Source organism: Oncorhynchus keta, chromosome 14, assembly GCF_023373465.1.
Source record: "Oncorhynchus keta strain PuntledgeMale-10-30-2019 chromosome 14, Oket_V2, whole genome shotgun sequence".
Lineage (NCBI taxonomy): Eukaryota > Metazoa > Chordata > Actinopteri > Salmoniformes > Salmonidae > Oncorhynchus > Oncorhynchus keta.
The window spans coordinates 64,322,025-64,343,788 of record NC_068434.1 but is presented as its reverse complement, the minus strand read 5'-3'; the positions used below and the strand labels follow the sequence as shown (position 1 = coordinate 64,343,788).

General features: G+C 46.4%; 1 protein-coding gene across 3 annotated transcripts in view; it reads right to left on the bottom strand.

The window, feature by feature from the left end:
- LOC118378492 (ankyrin repeat domain-containing protein 11-like) overlaps positions 1 to 21,390 on the bottom strand; it is a 55,983-nt gene extending 34,593 nt beyond the window's left edge. For 2 of the 3 annotated variants that reach the window (XM_052462124.1, XM_052462126.1), the window contains exon 1: positions 21,305 to 21,390. The gene's annotated coding sequence lies outside the window, so the exon portion shown is untranslated. Of the gene's footprint in view, positions 1 to 6,950; positions 6,968 to 21,304 lie in introns of those variants that run through there. The other variant, XM_052462125.1, reaches the window with a different exon arrangement.
- Between the last annotated feature and the right edge of the window lie 374 nt (positions 21,391 to 21,764).

Below are 21,764 nucleotides of genomic sequence, written 5' to 3'. Positions count from 1 at the left end.
TTCTTATGCAGGTAGGCAACTTGATTTCAACGTTCTACACAACGTGAACAGGCTGTTGTTCAAACAGTTCCAGACAGACAGGAGGATGTACCGTTCTACAGTATTAGCAAGCAAATAGAGCCACGTTGGCTAGATTTTTAAATACAAAGATTAGCTGTCTATGTACGAGCGGGTGAGCATGTGCTTGAGAGATTGTTTATGAGACCTGTGTTCATTTTCTATGCCTGCTACCAGAAGTTCTGCATTATGCATCGGTCTGGTAAAAAAAAATGTAATAACATAAAGGGGGGATTTTAATAGACAGACTTGAAAGCCAGATCAGTGATTATAGCAAAAAGCAGGTTATACTATTTTCATAAAATAATTAGTGGGTCTTATGGTTGAAGGCTTATATTTAGCCGAGGTATAATTTGACAAAGCTCTGAATTCATTTGATTATTACAGACTGTTTGAAATGCAGTTTATTTACCTTTAAATTGTGCAACAAAGCTTATTTTGAAAAAAAAAACTACATTTAAGCCATATTATCCCAGCCCTACCCCTAACATAACAGTCCAGGCCTTCTGACACACTGAATTACTCTTGCCAGTTCTGTTGACCATTGAAAAATGAAATTACCAGTATAATTCTAGGAAAACTGCTGTGGAAAATAGTATATAAGTATATAGTGCACTGTGTTAGTTATTTTATTTGTTATAATTTTAGGCTCTAGATTGCAGGAAATGGTGTTTCAAGTGTTGAAGGATGTAAAAAAAAATCTGAGTCAAAACAGGGACACAGCACCCCTCCGGGTCTCACCTCAATAACCCGTACCACCTCCGGGTTTCACCTCAATATCCGTACCACCATTATTGAGGCCTCACCTCAATAAGCCGTACCACCTCCGGGTCTCACCTCAATAATCCGTACCACCATTATTGAGGCCTCACCTCAATAACCCGTACCACCTCCGGGTCTCACCTCAATAAGCCGTACCACCATTATTGAGGCCTCACCTCAATAATCCGTACCACCTCCGGGTCTCACCTCAATAATCCGTACCACCTCCGGGTCTCACCTCAATAATCCGTACCACCTCCGGGTCTCACCTCAATAATCCGTACCACTTCCGGGTCTCACCTCAATAATCCGTACCACCTCCGGTACCACCTCACCTCAATAATCCGTACCACCTCCGGGTCTCACCTCAATAATCCGTACCACCTCCGGGTCTCACCTCAATAATCCGTACCACCTCCGGGTCTCACCTCAATAATCCGTACCACCTCCGGGTCTCACCTCAATAATCCGTACCACCTCCGGGTCTCACCTCAATAATCCGTACCACCTCCGGGTCTCACCTCAATAAACCGTACCACCTCCGGGTCTCACCTCAATAATCCGTACCACCTCCGGGTCTCACCTCAATAATCCGTACCACCTCCGGGCCTCACCTCAATAATCCGTACCACCTCCGGGTCTCACCTCAATAAACCGTACCACCTCCGGGTCTCACCTCAATACCACCTCCGGGTCTCACCTCAATAAACCGTACCACCTCCGGGTCTCACCTCAATAATCCGTACCACCTCCGGGTCTCACCTCAATAAACCGTACCACCTCCGGGTCTCACCTCAATAATCCGTACCACCTCCGGGTCTCACCTCAATACCACCTCCGGGCCTCACCTCAATAACCTACCACCTCCGGGTCTCACCTCAATAATCCGTACCACCTCCGGGTCTCACCTCAATAATCCGTACCACCTCCGGGTCTCACCTCAATAATCCGTACCACCTCCGGGTCTCACTTGAATAATCCGTACCACCTCCGGGTCTCACCTCAATAATCCGTACCACCTCCGGGTCTCACCTCAATAATCCGTACCACCTATTGAGGCCTCACCTCAATAATCCGTACCACCTCATTATTGAGGCCTCACCTCAATAATCCGTACCACCTCCGGGTCTCACCTCAATAATCCGTACCACCTCCGGGTCTCACCTCAATAATCCGTACCACCTCCGGGTCTCACCTCAATACCACCTCCGGGCCTCACCTCACTGTACCACCTCCGGGTCTCACCTCAATAACCCGTACCACCTCCGGGTCTCACTCAATAACCCACCTCCGGGTCTCACCTCAACCTCCGTACCACCTCCGGGTCTCACCTCAATAATCCGTACCACCTCCGGGTCTCACCTCAATAAACCGTACCACCTCCGGGTCTCACCTCAATAAACCGTACCACCTCCGGGTCTCACCTCAATAAACCGTACCACCTCCGGGTCTCACCTCAATAAACCGTACCACCTCCGGGTCTCACCTCAATAAACCACCACCTCCGGGTCTCACCTCAATAAACCGTACCACCTCCGGGTCTCACCTCAATAAACCGTACCACCTCCGGGTCTCACCTCAATAAACCGTACCACCTCCGGGTCTCACCTCAATAATCCGTACCACCTCCGGGCCTCACCTCAATAATCCGTACCACCTCCGGGTCTCACCTCAATAATCCGTACCACCTCCGGGTCTCACCTCAATAAACCGTACCACCTCCGGGTCTCACCTCAATAAACCGTACCACCTCCGGGTCTCACCTCAATAAACCGTACCACCTCCGGGTCTCACCTCAATAAACCGTACCACCTCCGGGTCTCACCTCAATAAACCGTACCACCTCCGGGTCTCACCTCAATTATCCGTACCACCTCCGGGTCTCACCTCAATTATCCGTACCACCTCCGGGTCTCACCTCAATAATCCGTACCACCTCCGGGTCTCACTTGAATAATCCGTACCACCTCCGGGTCTCACCTCAATAATCCGTACCACCTCCGGGCCTCACCTCAATAATCCGTACCACCTCCGGGTCTCACCTCAATAAACCGTACCACCTCCGGGTCTCACCTCAATAAACCGTACCACCTCCGGGTCTCACCTCAATAAACCGTACCACCTCCGGGTCTCACCTCAATAAACCGTACCACCTCCGGGTCTCACCTCAATAAACCGTACCACCTGCGGGTCTCACCTCAATAAACCGTACCACCTCCGGGTCTCACCTCAATAATCCGTACCACCTTGTTAAAAAAACAAACCTTGGGGAGAACCCTGGTCTGGAATACTATGGTAAACATATTCCATGTTAATTACATAGCCATGATACTAACAGATGATTATGTTGCTGCACAAAAACCTAATGTCATTCTGAGACAGCACTGTGTGTTGTTCCCAGGTATCTTCCAATAGGATCCACAGAGTCCTATTGTGAACGCCTCTGTCCCCCTCACTGTCCACTGAGACAGCCGCTAATAATCTCCAGTCTCCACTCGCAAGCAACTGCATCTGGCTTACAAACACATTTACTGGACACGCTGCTTATGAACATGAAACAGTCGGGATACACAACTACCGTAATTCCATTGGGATGATAAAACAAACAAGCCCCTAAAATTATAGCCTTAGTAAACAGACAGTCCTCTGGGAGCTTGTGTGCAGCGGTGGGGTTGAGTTCACTTTTTTCACTGCGTGGGCTGAGCCTCTCCATACGTTTAACAGTATCACATGACCCGCTAGCACGGATACACACAGAGAGAACATATCTACTCCTCCGCCATGAGCTGCAGGGACTATAGGTCCACACAGCAAAGTAAAGTTTCAATGAAAATCAAAGAAGCGGGCTGAGGAAGCAATATTTCCCCATTGAAAGCAGTTCAGCCAAGCCTCTTATATAACTGGATAATAGCTGCCCACCCAAATGTTGTGAATGAGATATATAGAGACATATAGAGATATAGATACACATACATACCACACACTGAACAAAATATAAAACACAACATGCAACTATTTCAAAGATTTTACTGAGTTACAGTTCATAAGGAAATCAGTCAATCAAAAATAAATAAATTAGGCCCTAAACTATGGATTTCACATAACTGGGAATACATCCGTTGGTTACAGATACGTGGATCAGAAAACCAGTCAGTATCTGGTGTGACCACCATTTGCTTCATGCAGCACGACATCTCCGTCGCATAGAGTTGATCAGGCCTGTGGAATGTTGTCCCACTCCTCTTTATGGCTATGCGAAGTTACTGGATATTGGTGGGAACTGGAACACGATGTCGTACATGTCGATGCAGAGCATCCCAAACCTGCTCAATGGGTGACATGTCTGGTGAGTATGCAGGCCATGGAAGAACTGGGACATTTTCAGCTTCCAGGAATTGTGGACAGATCCTTGCGACACAGGGCAGAGTATTAACATGCTGAAACATGAGGTGATGGCGGCAGATGAATGGCACGACAATGGGCCTCAGGATCTCATCACGATATCTGCGCATTCAAATTGCCATCGATAAAATGCAACTGTGTTTGTTGTCCATAGCTTACACATGCCCATATCACAACCGCACCATGAACATGGGGCACTCTGTTCACAACGTTGACATCAGCAAACCTCTCACCCACACAACGCCATACACGTGTTCTGCTATTGCCAAATTCTCTAAAACGATGTTGGAGGCAGCTTAGGGAAATAAACTTCTCTTGCAAAAGCTCTGGTGGACATTCCTGCAGTCAGCATGCCAATCGCACGCTCCCTCAAAACTTGACACATCTGTGGCATTGGGTTGTGTGACAAAACTGCCCATTTTAGAGTGGCCTTACTGTCCCCAGCACAAGGTGCACCTGTGTAATGATCATGCAGTTTAATCAGCTTCATGATATGCCACACCTGTCAGGTGGATGGATTATGAAATGTACACTAACAGGGATGTAAACACATTTGTGCGCAACGTTTGAGAGAAATAAGCTTTTCGTGCCTATGTGCAATTTCTGGGATCTTTTATTGCAGCTCATGAAACATGGGGACACTTGACATGTTGCGTTTATATTTTTGTTCAGTGTATATTCATGTCGTAGTTTCCAGTCAACTCCATTTCACTGAAAAGTTACTTCAACAAGTGATGGCTAGCTATTCTACCAGTCTGTCTTAATGAGAGGTTGTCATGCTAACAGCACACCCTGCACACGAAAATACACAAACATTCCCAGTTAATGATAAAACAGTCATGGTATTTCATTTAAGAGAATGAACAAGATTTAACAAGGCAACTTTGGGGTTAATTAAAAAATTGGCACCAATGGCAGATTGAGGGATTTTTTACATCCGTACCCCAGTACGACCCACGTGCCCGCAGCGAAACGTCACACCGTGAGGAACTATTAATGAGACAAAAAGATTCATCGGAGCTTCCTGGTACCCCAACATCAAGCCACCAGTGATTCGGAGGAGGACCACATCAGCATTCTGAGTGTGGCAAACCCTGTAGGGACAGGGGCAGAGAACCCCAAGGAGAAGACAGGGAGGAGGGGGGAAGTCTGTGGGTCTGCCAGACTGGATAATAGCTCAGTGAGGCGCACACACAAACAAACACAGAGACAACACGCGCACACAGGATGGAAATAGAGTGAAATAAATGCTTTGATACGGTTTGGATGACGTCACTCCTTCTGGCACGTGATACCATGTGACTGAGTAAGAATTGGACGCACAAAAAACAAAAAAAACAATTGCAGGCATCAGAGAAATGGGAAAGGTGGTAGAAATAAGCAATCTCTGTTTCAGCCTGAGGAGGTGGAGAGGAGGTGGAGAGGGGGTGGAGAGGAGGTGGAGAGGAGGTGGAGAGGAGGTGGAGATGTTACAGCCAGGACTCTGCGTCATACCCCCTCTGCGTCATATATCTCTCTCCGCTTCATGTCTCCCTCCATTGAGCCACTCCCTCTGCGGTCAGACAGAGGCCAACGCTTCACCTCACTGCAGGATGTCGTTCTTTCACACACGCACACACACGCAGCACCAATGAGGGGTATTCTGAAAGCCCCTGCTGCTACTGAGAAGATGAAAAACAGATCGGTAGCCCCCCCCGCTCCTAACTCAGGCCTGTCATCAGGTCCACACCACTGCATTTTCCACGACAGCAGATGCTCTCATTCTAAAAATGTATAAAGCTAAACTGCCACAGACCCAGCAGCTGCACATAGTCATTCGGCATGGCGAGTGTATTTTGGGAGACTTGCCATATTATTCTCTCCATGCCTCTCTGCTAGATACGGAAACAACTGCACAGTCTCCGGCATTCAATTTCTAGTGCTGTAATGTCTGTTATGGTTATAGTGTATGATCAGTCACCAGCCTACACTGTCCGTCATTCATCGCTGTCATAATCATGGTTTGCTTGATCACAGGAGTTATTGAGAGCTACCTAATGAGGGGAGAGCAGGAGCAGTGAGGCCCTTACTGCTGTGTGTACCACCCCGGCGGCTGTGCAGTCTATTTACATTTCATATAGGAGAAGGGCGCAGCAGCTAGCCCTGTTTAGTGTGCAAATAGAGCCAGTCTGGCCCACTCCAGTACCCAGGCAACCAGGACCCAGATTAGCGGTGCAGCCCCTGACCCGTAATTAATTTCATTAGAGGCCTTTGTAGGGAGGGAGAAAGGCAGCTGAGTAGGAGTAGGGATGCATTAAGATGAACGGAGTGGCCTGGGGGGTGGAGATGGGATGGAGGGGGCTCTGTCTCATCTCTCTCACCTGAGAGACCATAGGCCAGACAGACAGGACCTCCATCCAGACTGGACAGCGCCACCTGTCCACCCAGCAGTCTCTGGTCTGAGAGCAGGGGGCTGGAATCCAATAAATTAATCTGATACTTGGAGCACGACGGCGTTCCCCTACACCTCTATCTCTCCACTGTGGAGAGAGCACTCTGGCCAATACAGCTCTGTGCTGCTGCTTGAATGAGTCTCTCTGGTAAATCATCTCGTCTTGTGACCTCAGTGAAGCGAGGTTGTGCCACATATTCTGCCATGCATCAGGGAAAGCTAGAGAGACTGGGGGAAAAAACCCTGTATATTTTCTTCCCTCATATCATAAGGCTTCATCTCTTTGTTGCTGACTCACTCATCTTAGTGCTCCTCCCCCTCCACGCATCCTTCCTTCCCTCATCCTCCTTTCTCTTCTCCCATCCAAAGCTCAGCATCTGATCCTACCATCTCCTGGACAAACAGAAATGAGAGAAAGGCAGAGCGCCTGACATAGCCACAATAATAATACACACTGGGCTAGTTGCCTAGCAACGCAGGGACAGGGCACATGTACCGAACAGGCTGACAGAAAGAGAGAGCGTGTGAGAGGGGGTGAGGGATGGAGAGAAAGCCAACAGCACTGGAGTAATCATGGTAATGTATGCCTCTGCATACTAAGCCTAGCCAGCGATGAGGATCCATTTCTGCCCTTCACCTTCTGAAAGAGTAAGACTATTTTCCCTGTGCAGTATCTCCACCCTAGTCTAACAGAGATGGGGATATTCCACATTAAACACCATGTATACACAGACATCCAGAGACACGTCCGGGGCTCGAGAGATGCTCGAGGTGTCGCAGTCGTCATGCTGCCCGGTCCTAACTAGCCTCTGAATGGAGAGCAGTAAAGGAGACTGTGTAGTTTTCCTGAGCAACCAACGCTAGCCAAGAAGCTACCTAGTTTGTTTTGATTCAATGAAGAGATAGCTGGCTAATTATTATTATTGAGTAGCTTGTATCGAGGAGCAGGATGGGCAAGGTACGGTTAGCAGCTATACTGCACACTGAAATGTCAACCATCCTGTTATCGACATACAGGGTACTGGGATTGGTGGCAATTGCACACCCTTATTTACCTTGATTGACTCCTTTTAAATAAAGTGAACGGATTTAGAGGCACTTCAGCTAATTAAGGACTCTGCCAGTGATGAGGGGATGCCCCTGATCCGAAGGAGGGGAACTAGGGTAGTAGAACAGGGATTGGGCAGAGACAGACTGATCTAAGGAACAACTACAGTATGGCGAGGGAGGGCAACACACGTTACTCTAAAAGTCACACTGTCTCTACATAAGCCGGGTAGATTTCACCCTCTAACGTACACGAACATATTACATCGAGGCCAGGCTGGAGCTTTAAATCATGAAATCGGGGCGTACACGCCGAATCCCAAACAAATTCGTAAAAATGGGCCAGTCGACTACTCTGCCCAAGCATTATGCACGCACACGCACACACACACCTTAAAACCATGCACACAAAGCACCCAGCTAGCTTCAAACCTGCAGCCCAGCAGGCCATCTCCATAATGAATAGTAAATCTGCTTTTCTCTACGATAGCTATGGCATCACTAGCAGGTTGCTCTGAATGGTTATTGGATTTCCACCTAGTACTGCACACGCATTGGCCATATATAAAAGGCCATTTCATAATGCATATTCATATAGATCAATGGAGCGTGTAACAGGGAGTCCATCAAATCAGAAGTGCATTAACGTTGGGCCTATCAGCAGTGAGGAGGCCAGTGCTATTGCCATGGCAGCGAGCTAGATAAAGCCATACTTAACGAGGATCCCAGCAAAACAAAGCCTAGCTCACTGCTACAACGGCACTGCTGTAGTATTTACTTACGTCCATGGGACCTGTTAAGTGTCATTACAGTAACTCACTTGGGGCCATCATCCCACCCAAGTGCATTTGCACCAAACCTGCATCTCAAAGATCTAGAAATTAACATCGGGGGATCCAACAATGAGAAACAATACTGGGCCATCTCACTCCACTTCCTCTGAATGTAGAAGGCAGCTGGGGGTAACCGCAGTAGTTCCTCAGAACTCAACGGCCGATCTGGGAGGGCCACGATGGGATTAGCTTTGAGCAGCTTCCCACAAGCTCCTTCACACGCATGTAGGCTAATACACACAGTAACAAGCCTCCACACCTCACTCAACCCCTTCCACCCACCTCACTCAACACAAATCTTGTCAGGATGAGACTGCAGCCAAAGAATAGCGGGGGAACGGCAGAACGAACCCCGCCCCCATCAAACACACCACTTACGACCTCACACTGGACATGAGGCCCATCTTTCAATTCCCTACTCCTGAACTGAAATGAGCACACGCTATGGGAGACTGACATTTCCGCCTTTGAAATTATATTACCATCTCGAATCAAAATGCTAGCGTTCAATTCTTATGGCTGCAGGGGCAGTATTCAGTAGCTTGGATGAAAGGTGCCCAGAGTAAACGGCCTGCTCCTCAGTCCCAGTTGCCAATATATGCATATTATTAGTATTGGATAGAAACCACTCTGAAGTTTCTAAAACTGTTTGAATGATGTCTGTGAGTATAACATAACTCATATGACAGGCAAAAACCTGAGAAGAAATCCAAACAGGAAGTGGGAAATCTGAGGTTGGTCGATTTTCAACCCAGCCCCTATTGAATACACAGTGGGATATTGGTTATGTTGCACTTCCTAAGGCTTCCACTAGATGTCAACCGTCTTTAGAAACTTGAATGAGGCTTCTACTGTGATGTGGAGCCGGATGGGAGCTGTTTGAGTCAGTGGTCTGGCAGAGAGGCAGGTCCTGGTCATGCGCATTTCACATGATAGCAACCTACGTTCCATGGCTTTTCTACAGACAATGGAATTTTCCAGTTGGAGCGTTATTGAAGATTTATGATAAAAACATCCTAAAGATTGATTCTATACTTAGTTTAGAATGTTTCTATGACCTGTAATATAACCGTTTCAAGTTTTCATCCGATGTTCGGCTGGACCTGCACGAGTGTTTGGATTTGTGTACTAAATCGCCCTAACAAAAGTAGCTGCTTAGACATAAATATTGGACATTATTGAACTAAATCAAACATTTAATGTGGAACTGGGATTCTTGGGAGTGCATTCTGATGAAGATCATCAAAGGTAAGGGAATATTTATAATGTTATTTCTGATTCCTCCAACATGGCAGATATTTTTTTCTCTTTTCTTAGTGCCGTTCTCAGATTATTGCATTGTTTGCTTTTTCCGTAAAGTTTTTTTGAAATATGACACAGCGGTTGCATTAAGGAGTGGTATATCTATATTTCCATGTCAAACAATTGTATTTTCAGAGTATTTCTGTAAAATTATGTGGCTCTCTGCAATATCACCAGATGTTTTAGAACTACTGAACGTAACGCGCCAATGTAAACTCCGCTTTTTTGATATAAATATGAACTTTATCAAACAAAAACATACATCTAACATGAAGTCCTATGAGTGTCATCTGATGAAGATAATCAAAGGTTAGTGATTAATTTGATCTATATTTCTGTTTTTTGTGACTCCTCTCTTTGGCTGGAAAAATGGCTGTGTTTTTCTGTGAGTTGGTGGTGACCTAAATCATTTGTGGTGCTTTCGCTGTAAAGCCTATTTGAAATCGGACACCGTGGTGGGATTAACAACAAGATTACCTTTAAACGGTATAAGATGCATGTATGTTTAAGGAATTTTAATTATGATATTTCTGTTTTGAATTTGGTGCCCTGCACTCACTGGCTGTTGTCATATTGATCCCGTTAACGGGATTGCAGCCCTAAGAAGTTTTAAGGACACCAGTGTAGTATCAACATGGTTTCTGTGCACTGAAAGGACCCAAGTATCCAAACTCATGAAAATTCTGCTCAGTTGTTTCCCATTTACTGTGCTACAGATGAATCAAATGAAAGGAGAGAGAAAAAATAAATAGGTAGCATGGTTTCTCACATAACATTCAGCAGGAACGTCACTGCCTACCAGTGTGTATATGTATATATTCAGTGTGTGTGAATTAGTGTGTGTGTGTGTGTGTGTGTGTGTGTAAGAGATAAATATGAGGCGCTGTGACTAGGGCTCCATTAATTAAGGATTATGGGAGGAGGTAAAAATAACCATGGAGCGGAGCAGGATAATGAACAAAGCACGGGGGAGGAACACAGGGAGATGGGATGTGACCTTTACCAAAATGAGTACGAAAACATCATCAAAACAATCCGCCATCAAGCTCTGCCTGCACCCATCTTGTCGTGCCAGGATGAAAAAGCTGTCAAAACCTTTCCCCGACGAAACGGGATTACGCAGTCATGTGTGAAAGACACTCAGTAGATTACTGATGGGATGGGAAGCGTGGAGGTTTACCAGAGAGAACATGGCTGGAGAGGTTTCTCAGGCCTCTCAGCCATACTAGTGTTGTAAGAGTCTCACAACTCAATCGCTGGTTGAAAACTGTTTTCTGCTCCTCCCAAAAGATAGAATTTGTAGATAATTGGCCCTCTTTCTGGGACTAACCCACAAACAGGACCAAGCCTGACCTGCTGAGGAGTGACGGACTCCATCCTAGCTGGAGGGTTGCTCTCATCTTATCTACCAACATAGACAGGGCTCTAACTCCTCTAGCTCCACAATGAAATAGGGTGCAGGCCAGGCAGCAGGCTGTTAGCCAGCCTGCCAGCATAGTGGAGTCTACCGTGTCTGTGCCTCGACCTAGGTTGGGCAAAACTAAACATGGCGGTGTTCGCCTTAGCAATCTCACTAGGATAAAGACCACCTCCATTCCTGTCATTATTGAAAGAGATCATGATACCTCACATCTCAAAATAGGGCAAGTTAATGTTAGATCCCTTACTTCAAAGGCAATTATAGTCAATTAACTAATCACTGATCATAATCTTGATGTGATTGGCCTGACTGAAACATGGCTTAAGCCTGATGAATTTACTGTGTTAAATAAGGCCTCACCTCCTGGCTACACTAGTGACCATATCCCCCGTGCATCCGACAAAGGCGGAGGAGTTGGTAACATTTACGATAGCAAATTTCAATTTACAAAAAAAAAAAAAAAAGAAGTTTTCGTCTTTTGAGCTTCTAGTCATGAAATCTATGCAGCCTACTCAATCACTTTTTATAGCTACTGTTTACAGGCCTCCTGGGCCAAACACAACGTTCCTCACTGAGTTCCCTGAATTCCTATCGGACCTTGTAGTCATAGCAGATAATATTCTAATCTTTGGTGACTTTAATATTTACATGGAAAAGTCCACAGACCCACTCCAAAAGGCTTTCGGAGCAATCATCGACTCAGTGTGTTTTGTCCAACATGTCTCTGGACTCACTCACTGTCACAGTCATACGCTGGACCTAGTTTTGTCCCATGGAATAAATGTTGTGGATCTTAATGTTTTTCCTCATAATCCTGGACTATCGGACCACTATTTAATTACGTTTGCAATTGCAACAAATAATCTGCTCAGACCCCAACCAAGGAACATCAAAAGTCGTGCTATAAATTCACAGACAACACAAAGATTCCTTGATGTCCTTCCAGATTACCTCTGTCTACCCAAGGACGCCAGAGGACAAAAATCAGTTAACCACCTAACTAAGGAACTCAATTTAACCTTGCGCAATACCCTAGATGCAGTTGCACCCCTAAAAACTAAAAACATTTTTCATAAGAAACTAGCTCCCTGGTACACAGAAAATAACCGAGCTCTGAAGCAAGCTTCCAGAAAATTGGAACGGAAATGGCGCCACACCAAACTGGAAGTCTTCCGACTAGCTTGGAAAGACAGTACCGTGCAGTACCGAAGAGCCCTTACTGCTGCTCGATCATCCTATTTTTCTAACTTAATTGAGGAAAATAAGAACAATCCAAAATTCCTTTTTGATACTGTCGCAAAGCGAACTAAAAAGCAGCATTCCCCAAGAGAGGATGACTTTCACTTCAGTGATACATTCATAAACTTCTTTGAGGAAAAGATTATGATTATTAGAAAGCAAATTACAGACTCCTCTTTAAATCTGCGTATTCCTTCAAAGCTCAGTTGTCCTGAGTCTGCACAACTCTCCCAGGACCTAGGATCAAGAGAGACGCTCAAGTGTTTTAGTACTATATCTCTTGACACAATGATGAAAATAATCATGGCCTCTAAACCTTCAAGCTGCATACTGGACCCTATTCCAACTAAACTACTGAAAGAGCTGCTTCCTGTGCTTGGCTCTCCTATGTTGAACATAATAAACGGCTCTCTATCCACCGGATGTGTACCAAACTCACTAAAAGTGGCAGTAATAAAGCCTCTCTTGAAAAAGACAAACCTTGACCCAGAAAATATAAAAAACTATCGGCCTATATCGAATCTTCCATTCCTCTCAAAATTTTTAGAAAAGGCTGTTGCGCAGCAACTTACTGCCTTCCTGAAGACAAACAATGTATACGAAATGCTTCAGTCTGGTTTTAGAACCCATCATAGTTCTGAGACGGCACTTGTGAAGGTGGTAAATTACATTTTAATGGCATCGGACCAAGGCTCTGCATCTGTCCTCGTGCTCCTAGACCTTAGTGCTGCTTTTGATACCATCGATCACCACATTCATTTGGAGAGATTGGAAACCCAAATTTGTCTACACGGACAAGTTCTGGCCTGGTTTAGATCTTATCTGTCGGAAAGATATCAGTTTGTCTCTGTGAATGGTTTGTCCTCTGATAAATCAACTGTAAATTCCGGTGTTCCTCAAGGTTCTGTTTTAGGACCACTATTGTTTTCACTATATATTTTACCTCTTGGGGATGTTATTCGAAAACATAATGTTAGCTTTCACTGCTATGCGGATGACACACAGCTGTACATTTCAATGAAACATGGTGAAGCCCCAAAATTGCCCTTGCTAGAAGCATGTGTTTCAGACAAACTTTCTACTTTTAAACTCGGACAAAACAGAGATGCTTGTTCTAGGTCCCAAGAAACAAAGAGATCTTCTGTTGAATCTGACAATTAATCTTAATGGTTGTACAGTCGTCTCAAATAAAACTGAAGGACCTCGGCATTACTCTGGACCCTGATCTCTCTTTTGAAGAACATATCAAATCAAATCAAATTTTATTTGTCACATACACATGGTTAGCAGATGTTAATGCGAGTGTAGCGAAATGCTTGTGCTTCTAGTTCCGACAATGCAGTGATAACCAACAAGTAATCTAACTAACAATAAGGGGATAAAGAATATGTACATAAGGATATATGAATGAGTGATGGTACAGGGCAGCATACAGTAGATGGTATCGAGTACAGTATATACATATGAGATGAGTATGTGGACAAAGTAAACAAAGTGGCATAGTTAAAGTGGCTAGTGATACATGTATTACATAAGGATGCAGTCGATGATAGAGTACAGTATATACGTATGCATATGAGATGAATAATGTAGGGTAAGTAACATTATATAAGGTAGCATTTGATTTGATATGTTCTTCAAAAGAGAACCATTTCAAGGACAGCTTTTTTCCATCTACGTAACATTGCAAAAATCAGAAACTTTCTGTCCAAAAATGATGCAGAAAAATTAATCCATGCTTTTGTCACTTCTAGGTTAGACTACTGCAATGCTCTTCCCGGATAAAGCACTAAATAAACTTCAGTTGGTGCTAAATAAGGCTGCTAGAATCCTGACTAGAACCCAAAAATTTGATCATATTACTCCAGTGCTAGCCTCTCTACACTGGCTTCCTGTCAAAGTGAGGGCTGATTTCAAGGTTTTACTGCTAACCTACAAAGCATTACATGGGCTTGCTCCTACATATCTCTCTGATTTGGTCTGCCGTACATACCTACACGTACGCTACGGTCACAAGACGCAGGCCTCCTAATTATCCCTTGAATTTCTAAGCAAATAGCTGAGGCAGGGCTTTCTCCTATAGAGCTCAATTTTTATGGAACGGTCTGCCTACCCATGTCAGAGACGCAAACTCAGTCTCAACCTTTAAGACTTTACTGAAGACTCACCTCTTCAGTGGGTCATATGATTGAGTGTAGTCTGGCTCAGGAGTGGGAAGGTGAACGGAAAGGCTCTGGAGCAACGAACCGCCCATGCTGTCTCTGCCTGGCCGGTTCCCCTCTTTCCACTGGGATTCTCTGCCTCTAACCCTATTACAGGGGCTGAGTCACTGGCTTACTGGGGCTCTCTCATGCCGTCCCTGGAAGGGGTGCGTCACCTGAGTGGGTTGATTCACTGATGTGGTCATCTTGTCTGGGTTGGCGCCCCCCCTTGGGTTGTGCCATGGCGGAGATCTTTGTGGGCTATACTCAGCCTTGTCTCAGGATGGTAAGTTGGTGGTTGAAGATATCCCTCTAGTGGTGTGGGGGTTGTGCTTTGGCAAATTGGGTGGGGTTATATCCTTCCTGTTTGGCCCTGTCCGGGGGTGTCCTCTGATGGGGCCACAGTGTCTCCTGACCCCTCCTGTCTCAGCCTCCAGTATTTATGCTGCAGTAGTTTGTGTCGGGGGGCTAGGGTCAGTTTGTTATATCTGGAGTACTTCTCCTGTCCTATTCGGTGTCCTGTGTGAATCTAAGTGTGCGTTCTCTAATTCTCTCCTCTTTCTTTCTCTCTCTCGGAGGACCTGAGCCCAAGGACCATGCCCCAGGACTACCTGACACGATGACTCCTTGCTGTCCCCAGTCCACCTGGCCGTGCTGCTGCTCCAGTTTCAACTGTTCTGCCTTATTATTATTCGACCATGCTGGTCATTTATGAACATTTTAACATCTTGGCCATGTTCTGTTATAATCTCCACCCGGCACAGCCAGAAGAGGAATGGCCACTCCACATAGCCTGGTTCCTCTCTAGGTTTCTTCCTAGGTTTTGGACTTTCTAGGGAGTTTTTCCTAGCCACCGTGCTTCTACACCTGCATTGCTTGCTGTTTGGGGTTTTAGGCTGGGTTTCTGTACAGCACTTTGAGATATCAGCTGATGTACGAAGGGCTATATAAATACATTTGATTTGATTTAAATGTCTGCCACTGCTAGGTTAGCTCCTCGTCTGTCTGTTTGTTTCTGGGGCTCCTAAGAGCAGGCTCAGGCGCCAAGACAGGCCGAGGCCCCAGAGCCCAGACCACAAGCAGGCTGACAGGGGACAGTTGGCAGGGCTGCCTGAGACAACAGCATAAACAACCATGAGGAGTGGAAACCCGATCCCTCACAGTGGAAAAAACCCTCAGCGCACCAGGCAGAAAGAACAGCAGAGAAAACACTTCCATTATACCACCTCATTCCACATGGAGCCTCTCTGGCTGGGGAGCAGATTCACAGGAATCCTGGCCTGACACACACACACACACACACACGTCCTCTCTTGCTCTATGGGGACGTTGATTGGGAGCGTTCCGGGGGACCAAACAGAATTCTAATTTGTCCTGGTTCAGCAGTAGCAGTGGCATGAGAGGAGCCGCTCCCTCAGATCCCAGATGAATTATATATCTATAAGCCAGATGAAAGGCCTCTAACAGCACAGCATGGCAGTCTGAGAGCTGGGGCGGGGCCTGGGGTGCTGCTATGCACCCCCAACTGCCCACTGGGAGGTGGCTGGCTAAATAGGGTACAGCCAGGGATACATCGTGTGTGTGTGTGTGTGTGTGTGTGTGTGTGTGTGTGTGGGGCTAGACTAAGGGAACCAATGGGCTGGAAAACACTGAAAGCTTGGCCAAGGTGAACGTCACACTCTAACGAGCTCAGAAGTTATTTCCCAGCGCCCACGCCCCCCTGGGGATCGCTGTATAACTTTGGAACATGTTCCCCACCAAGCACACAAGCAATTACAGCCACAACAGATGACCTGGAGCAGGCTGGCTCCACTAAATATGCTCATTCCTTCTGAATACATTCCACCTCCAGCTCTGTCGTTCAGTCACTCCCTGGTTTCCCCTTTCTATCCTCTCTGCAATGTTGTCCTCACATACATGTATTCTCATTGCTACTAAATTAAATCACCATTGGCCACCACTGAGCCCCACATATCCAGGGCAGCCCCTTCCCTCAGACAGATACACTGTGTCCACAGCCGGCCAGACCTGAGCCCCACATATCCAGGGCAGCCCCCTCCCTCAGACAGACACACTGTGTCCACAGCCGGCCAGACCTGAGCCACACAATGGAACAATCAATACTCTCATTAGACAAGTAGACCCGCACCAATTAGTGGTTTGGACTAGTGCCATCCAAGAACCCTTCCACTGAACCAATGACACCGGTCAACAAATATGTCCGTTTCCAATGACTAGGCTACATGGGCTACATGGGCTAGTGACGTGAAGGGACGTGAATGGATTAGTATGGAGTGATTCTCTCTGCTGCAGGTCTGTTATACCCAATTCACATAGGACTTGCAGTACATTGCCTGAAAAAAAGAAGTGGGCAATGTTTATATGGTCCCCTTTCAAAAAGCCAAAATGTTCAACACATTCTTGTCACCATTTGCCTTTCATATCGCCATTGCTTTTGCCAGGAAGGATCGAGAGACATTAAACTTGGACCCTGTTGTGAGCATTGTCATGGTAACCGGAGTGACAGGAAGCTCGTGAATGCACATTTCTCTGACAGAAATATGATTACGCGGTCGTTTGGTGGAAATAAAAGTTTCTGCTTTGATACCGGAAATGCCTTTCAGATATAAAGAAAACGCGAAAATAGTTTTCGGTATGGTAAAGTCGGTGGAAAAATGTCTTGGTATGAAAGGGATATTCTTCCCTCCTCAATGAAGCGTCACTGAGCTGTGACTGGCTGCCCATGTTGTGTGTGTGTGTTACTGGGCAGTAAACAAACTCCACACATGTGTAAGGGGAGAAGAGCGAGTAAAACACTTGATTAAGAGGGAGGGTGTATCCCGTTTAAATAATAAATATGTGGACGCACAGGCAGAGAGAGCGAGCAAGAGAGAGGAGAGGGAGAGAGCAAGAGAGAGGAGAGGGAGAGAGCAAGAGAGAGGAGAGAGAAAAATGAGAGGGAGAAAAAGGATAGAGAGTGATAGAGAGAAATAGGCTAATAGCTATAAGCTCACATGATTTCACAAGGCTGAAGGAAAGATGGAATGAAACAGTCTTCCTACCCCCTCATCGCGGACTACTAGACTATGTGAGAGCAGCAGCCACTGAATTCAGAGCACAGCCTCACGCTACAATGCATTCTGGGAAGCCCTCTCCATTAGCAGCGCTGGAGCGGCATACACACACAGGCCTTGTTCAAGGGAGCAGATGGAATTGGGAGGTGGTGGGGAAAGGAAAGGAAGCCCTGCTTCCAGTCAAACATCACCTCTTCCTTCTCAGAAAAACAGCTAAGCTTGGAGAGATACCTAGCTAGCAAAGAGAGCTGCACAGCACACAACAGGGTTTTAGCCTGCGGTGGAGACACAATGGCAACAGACTCACATTCTGAGCTTGTACAGAACCATGGACATCTCAGAGAGCAGCTTGGCCGTGCCATTTCCTGGGGCAGCACTGAACCAGACTAGCACCATTTGCCCTGGTGCTCCCTCCCCCACACTGACTGCGGAGTAGAGCAGGCCTTGGGGCCGGCTGGCACAACGCTCCTGGAGTAAATATCAGTCAATTGGGAAAAGTAATGAATCATCCTCGCTTCCAGCAACCAGTATTGGGTCTGAGTGCTTTTAAGAGGCTCCGAGCAGACTTCCACACTGATTTTAATACAGGCCTTTAATGCAAGTGTTAACATAAAGCCAACCCGTTCACCACTTTAACCCAGGCCTCCTCCATTATTGTGGCTCCTGCAGAATGTACCATGTGGAATAGCATACATCTGTACCCAGTGAGAGACTGGCCCTAGTATTACAGAGGTAGAAGGAGGGGGAAGGCTGACACGGTGATACCAGACCATTTCTCACAGGAGCTATTTGCATTCAGTAAGAAGGCGTAATGTTCTTCTGTTTATGTCAGTGCAATGCCGACAGGGCACAGCTCTGCTGCATGGTATGCTGTATGGTTCCCTATAGGGGTGGCTGGCTGGGCTAAAATGGCTCTAGTGTGCTCAAGCCAGTGAACCAGGGCTGTGTGGGCGGCTTCAGCAGGATATCAGGGTGTTTGGGACACACTCACTCCAGCTATGAGCAGAGCCCTCTGTGTAAAACAAAAGATCTGAGTCACAAGACCCCGCCCCCGGCAGAGCTGGTCAGCTGAACATGGCAGTCTGTCCACATTCACCACATGTGAGGGGTGAGCGTCAACAATGACTTCACAAATCCAGACCAATGTTTTCCTTTGACAACCATACATCAAAGAAATTGTTCTCTTGCACTCTGGGCCAAGAAATGTGCTTTCCTTCAATGTGTGCCTCGGTTGACTGTGGTGGAAAAACCCTTGTATAGCTGGGGCTTGTGTTCCCCCTTCCCATAGTGTCTGTATTTGAGCCTTGCGCCTGCTCCTGGCCCCAGAAAGGACAAAGAGCTCTGGCTATTGAGCCCTGGCCTGATTTAGCCCAGGCAGGGAGCAGCCACAGTGTTGTTTGGCCCCTATTGGGCTTCAGCTCAATGGCTGGACAGGCTTCTCTGTCACAATGGCCACTCTGTTCTGGAGCCTCATTGGGGGAGTGGGGAGGCCATGACCCCTCAGACTCAGGGAGGGGGTTGATGAGGGTAAAAAAAATGGGGGCGACAGACAATTTGGCTCGAACTAGTGCATTGTGGATCTCTTCAACTTATTCCTCTCTCCTCTTTTCCATGTCAAGAATACAAATGAATGACCTGTCCAGCAGAAACCATGTGACATACTTAACACTAGAAAGGCCTCGAGGGACACCCCCTTCCAGCCAATGACGTGTCTTTTGGACATTTCAATCTGCACCTATCTCTTCATACAATTTCACAATTCATAGTACTGTCACCTACCAGACGATTGCCAATTTAATCTTGTCGTTAGGCTAACTCGATTAATATGTGTGAAATTAGTTTTAATATAGTTTAGGTATCGTTTTTATTTGCCATCTGCGCAAGCTGGCTGGATGGCTGTGAATGACTGGTGGTGAATGGGGAGTGTGACATGTCCTCTTATAACTGCGTACAACACAAATTACTGTTTGTGATATTAAGATTCTAACAGTGTGTTGTTAGACTTATTTAGGAAAAGTGAAGGACGTGGGGGGGACAACTATAAAAATGGCAGAGTAATTAAACGTAAATGAGTTGTCCACATGACATTGTCGGCTTTTCTACTGTTGCAAGCACAACTTCATCCTTCACATGGATTCTGTAGCTTTTTATTATTACTTTTTATTTTAGTCTACTTGGTAAAAAAATGTAATCTTGAACTGCACTGTTGGTTAAGGGCTTGTAAGTAAGCATTTCACGGTAAAGTCCACACTTGTTGTATCGGCGGCGCATGTGGAAAATAAAGTTGATTTCCTATGGCCTGTGTTGGCCAAGCTTTTAACCCCATGACATCAAATATAAAGTGAGTCAAAAACACCAGCCTGACTCATCACATTTCATCAATGGAGGGAAAAGACATGAATACCAGAGCCACAACACCCTTTCCCTTTGTGTGTGTGTGTGTGTGTGTGTGTGTGTGTGTGTGTGTGTGTGTGTGTGTGTGTGTGTGTGTGTGTGTGTGTGTGTGTGTGTGTGTGTGTATATATATATATAAATAATATGTGTGTGTGTGTGTGTTCCAGCTCTGCAGTCCTATACAGAGGCGCAGGCCTGAGGGGATAGTTCTCCCCCTTTTTCACAGGGCATCACCATTCTGTCTGTCATCAAAGCTGCAAGACACTTCCAGACACCAACTCCAACCAGATGTATGCAATTTAGACAATTAAAGCTTTCCCCTAAAACTTGGCAGCTCTTACCGCAACACAGGCACTTCTCATCAGCCTGAGCCTCACATAGTCCCAACCTAACCCAGGGAGCTACATCAGCTCTCTCTCACTCTCTTCCCATGTCACAAACATCCAGCCCCGCTCTTGTATGTCTGAAAGCTTTACACAGCAGAAAGAGAGGCAAGAGACAGACAGGCCTCTCCTGAAGCTATAAGCTCTCCCTCTCTCCTTCCCTCTTTCAGCCTGGAATTTCCTGTTGATGGCCCACTGCTAACACCACACTCACTCTCATGGAAATATTTGACAAGCTGCAAACATTTTCTCCACGAGCAGGAAGGCAATCAGCGAAGAGAGGGAGGGAATGACCGAGTGGAGAGAAAAATGAGAAACGTGTCATTGAGGGTTTTGGCGTACCAGGAGTTGCACCACACTGGCCCAGAGTCCTAATTTTCCAGCCAGAGACAAGGCCTGGTAAGGCTGTAATGATACACCACTGCTCGTGATACTGACACCTCTTGATAGCACAGAGATTAGGTCTCCGCTGGTCTTGTCAGGCAGCCTGGGAGCCTGCAGCATGTGACTGGGCCAGCAGACATGTGGAGTAGAGAGAGAAAGAGCTGCTGATATAATACAGCTCTATCAGATAAGCAAGGCCAGGGAAAGAGAGGGGGACGTGGGAAGGAAGGGAGGGAACATCAGGTAGGCTGGCCTGGGCTGAGACGGATAGACATGTGGGCAACAGATTGGATGCGTTAGCTAGTGTCAGCGGTAATTGTTTTTTGTTTGGGCTGGGTGGAAAACACAGCCGAGGAGGGCGGCCCCGGGTCTTACCAGTTGAACAGCAGGGGCACGGGATCCACGACAGCCTGGGCGCTCACAGGACAAGGGGTGCATTGAAACTGGGGAGAAGGGAAAGATGATACACGCATGAAAATGTGCAGACTGCATACCCAGCCACTCATGTTCCCTCCACATAGCTCCCATTTTCCCCAACCTCCCTAGTGGTTTCCTGACTCTCTCCCTTTGCATGTCTCTCTTATGTTCCAGTACAGCGTTGCTCCTAAATGAACTTGGCCAACATTGTGAAAGGTAGTCAAATACATCTCAGCCCAAATAAGGACGTAATGACGGGATGTATTTTTGAGAGTGTGGTTGAGTGACTCATCAAAATCCTCAGTATGCTCCTTTGATCAAGAGGCACGCTCACACTGACGTAAAAGAAGACAGAAAGGGGAACACAAAAGGACACACATGTGCGCACGCTAACGGCTCCGAAAAGTAGGCCAGGGAA